Raw genomic sequence first — 5,338 nt, 5'->3', positions numbered from 1 at the left:
TGAGTTATTGTGATATCTATTTTATTATTACTCTATTTTACTATTACTTTTTAATTCTTTATATTTTTTCAATTCATTATGCTTATAAAAAATGTTTACTTTTTTATATAACAAATTATCATGAATTAATTATTTTCATATTTATTTTGGTTCTAATTAATATATTTAAAAATAAATAAGTGTGATAAAATTAATAATATATACTAGATTGAAATTAAAGAAAAAAATGTTAAAAATTAACTTTACAAATAAAAATGAATAGGATGATATAATTGTATTAAATATGATCAAGAATAAAAAAGTAATTTCATTCTAATAAATTCTATCAAGAATAAATAATTCTAGAAACATTTTTCTATACATAAAGTTAAAGATGATCAAAGGTAAAAATGTAACTTCATGCAAATAAAAATCTACCAAGAATGATAACTAGAAAATTAAATAGTTCTAGAAACGTCTTTAATTATTCTTATTAGTATTACCTCATTTTTGTTATTTCTCCATTTTTATAAGTTATTGTGATATCTATTTATTAAATAAAAGTAAATAAATTATGATTACGCTTAGATCTTAATAATTATATATCAAGTATAATATTAGGTAAAATCAATCCAAACAAGGCGTTAGACTCCATATAGCAATAGCAGTATCATCAGTATTAGATCATCTAACAAAAATAATTCCTTAAATATCTGCCCATGGGTGTGAAAATTTGAAAACGCTATAACATTATTGACCATTTGTCCACAACGATCAATTTGATCTTCACAACGCGATCTCCTCATAAAAAAAGAAGCACTTCTGAATTTGAATTAGTTTATCTTTCTATGATGATCCAAACTCTGAAAGCCATTTCTCATATTGTTGAATGTCCCCTGCAGAAACTGTGGGCTTTATTTTATCTAAAGCTTCTAGAAAGTCATCCATCGTAACCGAAATATTCAGAATTTCAGATTTGGATATGTTCTTAATCTCCTCTGTAGTTTTCCCTGATATCTTCTGTCTCATCCCATTAAAAGAAGCATCTCTGCAGACCTTTGTTAGATCGTCTCCACTGTAACCTTCTGTTCTTCGTGCCACTTGGTCAATATTCACCCCAGGAGCTAACTGCATTCAATTTTTAGAATTAAAAAAAAACACTTTCATTTCAATAATATGCGAAATAATGATAGCTTACCTTGATTGATTTCAAGTTTATCTTTATAAGCTCCTTACGACTCTTAAAATCAGGAAGTGGGATGTAAATCCTCTTTTTTAGCCGTCTCCTATAGTAGCACAATGAATCAGCAATTAAACAAGATCAAGAGATGAAAATGAGCACAAATGAAAGTAAAAATACCGAATATTCACTACGAATTTAAGTAGTAAAGCTAACCTTAGTGCCTCGTCAAGACTCTCGGGGAAATTTGTTGCTGCCAAAACTGCCACCATTTTATTAGAGTTGTTTAACCCATCGATCTGAACTAGAAGTTCAGCCTTTACCCTTCGGGATGCTTCATGCTCTGTAGCAGACATGAGAAACGGCTTCGAAGTATTACAAGTTAAACTAAAAAATTATAAGTTTAACATAATAAATAATTTTTTATTCTCAAATTAATGTCAATATATTGTTGAGCAGATGCATAAATGATGCGAATGCAAGAGGTAAGTGAAGTAAAGAGGAGCATGACAATTTATTTAAATTTTTAAGGTTTACTTACCCTTTGGCACTGCAAAGATAATCAATCTCGTCAATAAAAATTGTAGTTGGCGCATGAGTACGGGCAATCTCAAATAAGCACCGTGTCAATCGCTCACTCTCCCCGTACCAATCTCCACACAACGAACTACAAGAAATATTGAGAAACGTTGTCCCACACTCTGTAGCAACAGCTTTGGCCAAGAGTGTTTTCCCTGTCCCCGGAGGACCAAACATAAGAACTCCTCTCCAAGGTCTCCGGATTCCCTGGAAATAATATTCAATACAAAAAGTTTCATGTTAAGTATCTACCACACGTTTGTTATTTCCGTGATCGAAAAATTTCTGTGATCATTCAGTTTCAACAGAAAAAACTTTTTCCAACTTATTTTCTTAATCATTTTGAAACACCAAAAAATGATGAAAAATAATTTCCTGAAATATCACTTCCGTCATACCAAACATGCACTCGCTCCTAGTGCATTAGAATACTCTTATTCAGAATCAACAAATTATCGGTCGTACCTGGAAATACTCAGGCATCAACAATGGCAATACCATTGCTTCCTGTAGAATCCTCTTTGTCTCCAATATTTCCTTTTCAAGCCTAGCAGCTAATTCAGGATGAGGTCCATCGTACAATACTGTTGACTCAATCCGTTCTTCAGCATTCTGATAGTTGTAGAGGATGATGATAAGAATATTATAAAGAATATAAAGTCTCAGTTTAGTACAAATAAAGTAAAGGAGCTTTTGTGAAGTGTCGATACAACAACTGCTCTAAGAAAATTGCATCAATTTAACGTATAGTAACTTGATATTATTTATGTAACAATCAAATGCACTACCTTTATCTAAAATCTCATCTATAATCAATTTGGCATTGTACGACAAAGATTAAGATTATTTAATTGGATGTTAGGTACACATGAGTATGTATATTTTGAAGAATGAAAAAGATTGCATCATGGAACAAGTTTAGCAGACGTGATCTGTGGTTACGAAGATAACTGGCAAGAATGATGCCTAAGAAACTCCAATTTTGTCTTGATCAAAAATCTGACAAATCAAGTACTTCTGCCGATCAGTCTCATCTCATGGCAACTCCCATTCGGGTTACTACAGAGGTACAATGAGAACTAGATGAAGGTCTCCTTTCTAGGTCCACTAATAAGTCATCTGCCAAGAAACGGTGAAGCAAGACAAGCAAGGCTGCTGATGATAAATGTTAGTACATTCAATGAAATGCAACACAGTGTATCTACAAAGGCTTGAATAATTTGGCATCATTCAAAAAGGGGACATTGTCTGAAGCTGGAGTACTGCTGATTATGTTGAAGAACGCCAAAGTTGCATATATATTCAATTTAAACTAAGTTTGAAATGGGAAAATGCTTTTGGAAATAAATTACATAAAAGAAGGAATTAGAAATCAATAAAGTTTTGTATCTAATTAAGGAAAATTACATGAAAAGCTTTATTTCGAAGCAAATTGCAAAGAGAGGTCCTAACGCAAGAAGAAATCAAAGTCGTAGAAGGATTCTTTAGTTGACAAAGTTTTCTTAATTAAATTTAATGCAATCTGCTTTGTTATCTAATTAAGGAAAAAATTTGTGAAAAGTTGTTTATTAAAGTCGAGAAGGAGAAGAGTCCTACATAGACGAGGATTTCAATTAAACAAGGTTTCTTTGCGGCGGCAGTGATAAAGGAGCTATTCCTACTTGTTTAAGAAAATAGCTTGAGGCGACATAGTTTAAGAAGAACGAAGAAGAGGTTCGGTGAAGACAAGTTCGAGTTGAACTAGGAGTTCCACACAAAAGAGGAGTCCTACATGAAGTAGGATTTCTAGTTGAAGTAGGTTTTGAATTCAACTCCAAATCTATAAATAGGGAGATAGTTTCGCTTGAAGGAAAATTGCGCACTTACGTAGAGAGAAAATCAAAATACTATCAAGATGTTTGAAAGAGTTTTGATATTAACTTGGGGAGTGTTGCGAGTTAAGTGAGAAGTTGTAAGATTGTATTCAAAAGTCTTGTTTACAATCTGAGTTTTGTGAGTAGGAGTTGTTCGACAAGTTGTAGAACTTGAAGAACATTAGAAGATATAAAACGGGATTTTTTGTGTCTTTGGGCAGCTAGAAATTAGAGTTTATAATTCCTTAGGTTACAAAGTTTTGTAATCGTTGTATTGTTTGATGTTTATAAATAATACAAAGTGTTGTTAGGGTTGATTATCGTTAAGTTACAAACAAACAGAAACACGTTGTCTGTACGGTGTTCCTTTGAGTAATTAGGAGGGTAGAATTCCAACTTTGGAGTTTGGCAAAATATACTGTGATTTGAGTCTATATGATGGCCTAAATATCAATAATTTTAAAGGCTATTTAAGATTCGAATTTGGTAAAATCATTTGTGATTTGAGTTTAGATGATGGCCTATAAAGAAACATTGCTAAATGTTCTCAAAGAGTGTTAAAGGTAGATGAAGTATTTGTATCTCTTATAGTACCGTGATTCCGTAACTACTCACCTGCACATTTGAGCTGATCCCTCCTTCCTACAAAATTTTTATAAAACAAATCAATTTTATATTATAAAATGTTCTCAAAGACAAGATATTTGTATCACTTATTGGGGTGTGTTTCTATAGTTATTTACCATCCTAGCACTGTAAAAGTTGTCGATGAGGTTGTTGTTTGATACGATAGAATTATGTGAGTAATTAGTTGCCGCTAGACTTGCAACTTGTTGTGCTTGTAGTTCTAGTAGTATTTGTTGTACTTGGTACGGTTGAAGCATACGTCGTTGTTGTTGCTCTTGTTGTACTTGAAGTCCTACAACTGCGCATTCTTGTAATGATGCCACCTGCAAAATTATGCAATGTAAGTTCTCATATCATAAGTCTTTTTGATTTTAGAGTCATATTTTGCAATTTTCTATTGTGGTTGAGGAATTAATCCAAAAGTAGTTCAACTCTACAGACAACTTACATTTATAATTTGATAGATTAATTACATGCCCCAATAGGTTAGAATATAGTAAGGGGTATTTGGCACGATATATTAGAGAAAATGATACATATATGAGCTGTGTTATTATATAGTTCTTTGTTTAATAGGAATTTCAGCTAACGATTGTATTAGCAATACAAGAAAATTTGAGCAGCCTTATAAACCCTAGGTTGAGCCTCAAATCCAAATTAAAACCAATTGAGTTAGATTACTTTACAAATCCCTATGAGGTAAAGGATTACCTTAAAATCATGTGACCTAGTTCTGGTGAAAAGATTCACAAAAAATTAATATATAGTATAACATATATACCTGATGTTGAATTGGGGTCTGAATTTCGAGTGATGGGGTATTAATGGTATTGAAATCATGATCAAGGTTACGAAGACCATCGGCATAAATGAGACTGAAGCCAGTATAGGACAATCCTTTTGAATCAATTAGGAAAGAGGGGTAAGTATCCATGTACATTTTAAGGAAAGATGGAACCCTTTGCAAATCGTTATTTAACGTGGGTTCAACTGCCATAATCCATTCTAATAGCTCAGTAATCCCTAGATGTTCATCTTTGTTGATGTCGAACTTGTTGACAATCATCTTCATTATCTCCTCTTTGCTCTTGCTGCTATTAGAAGGATCCACATCCACCAT

The 5,338-nt window shown here is 32.4% G+C and overlaps 1 pseudogene; it reads right to left on the bottom strand.

The window, feature by feature from the left end:
• Positions 1–825: 825 nt before the first annotated feature.
• On the bottom strand, positions 826–5,338 carry LOC107003601 (annotated as a pseudogene).

Source organism: Solanum pennellii, chromosome 11 (genome assembly GCF_001406875.1).
Source record: "Solanum pennellii chromosome 11, SPENNV200".
Lineage (NCBI taxonomy): Eukaryota > Viridiplantae > Streptophyta > Magnoliopsida > Solanales > Solanaceae > Solanum > Solanum pennellii.
Note: the sequence above shows the minus strand (reverse complement) of the source record. Positions and strands in the feature narration are given on the sequence as shown.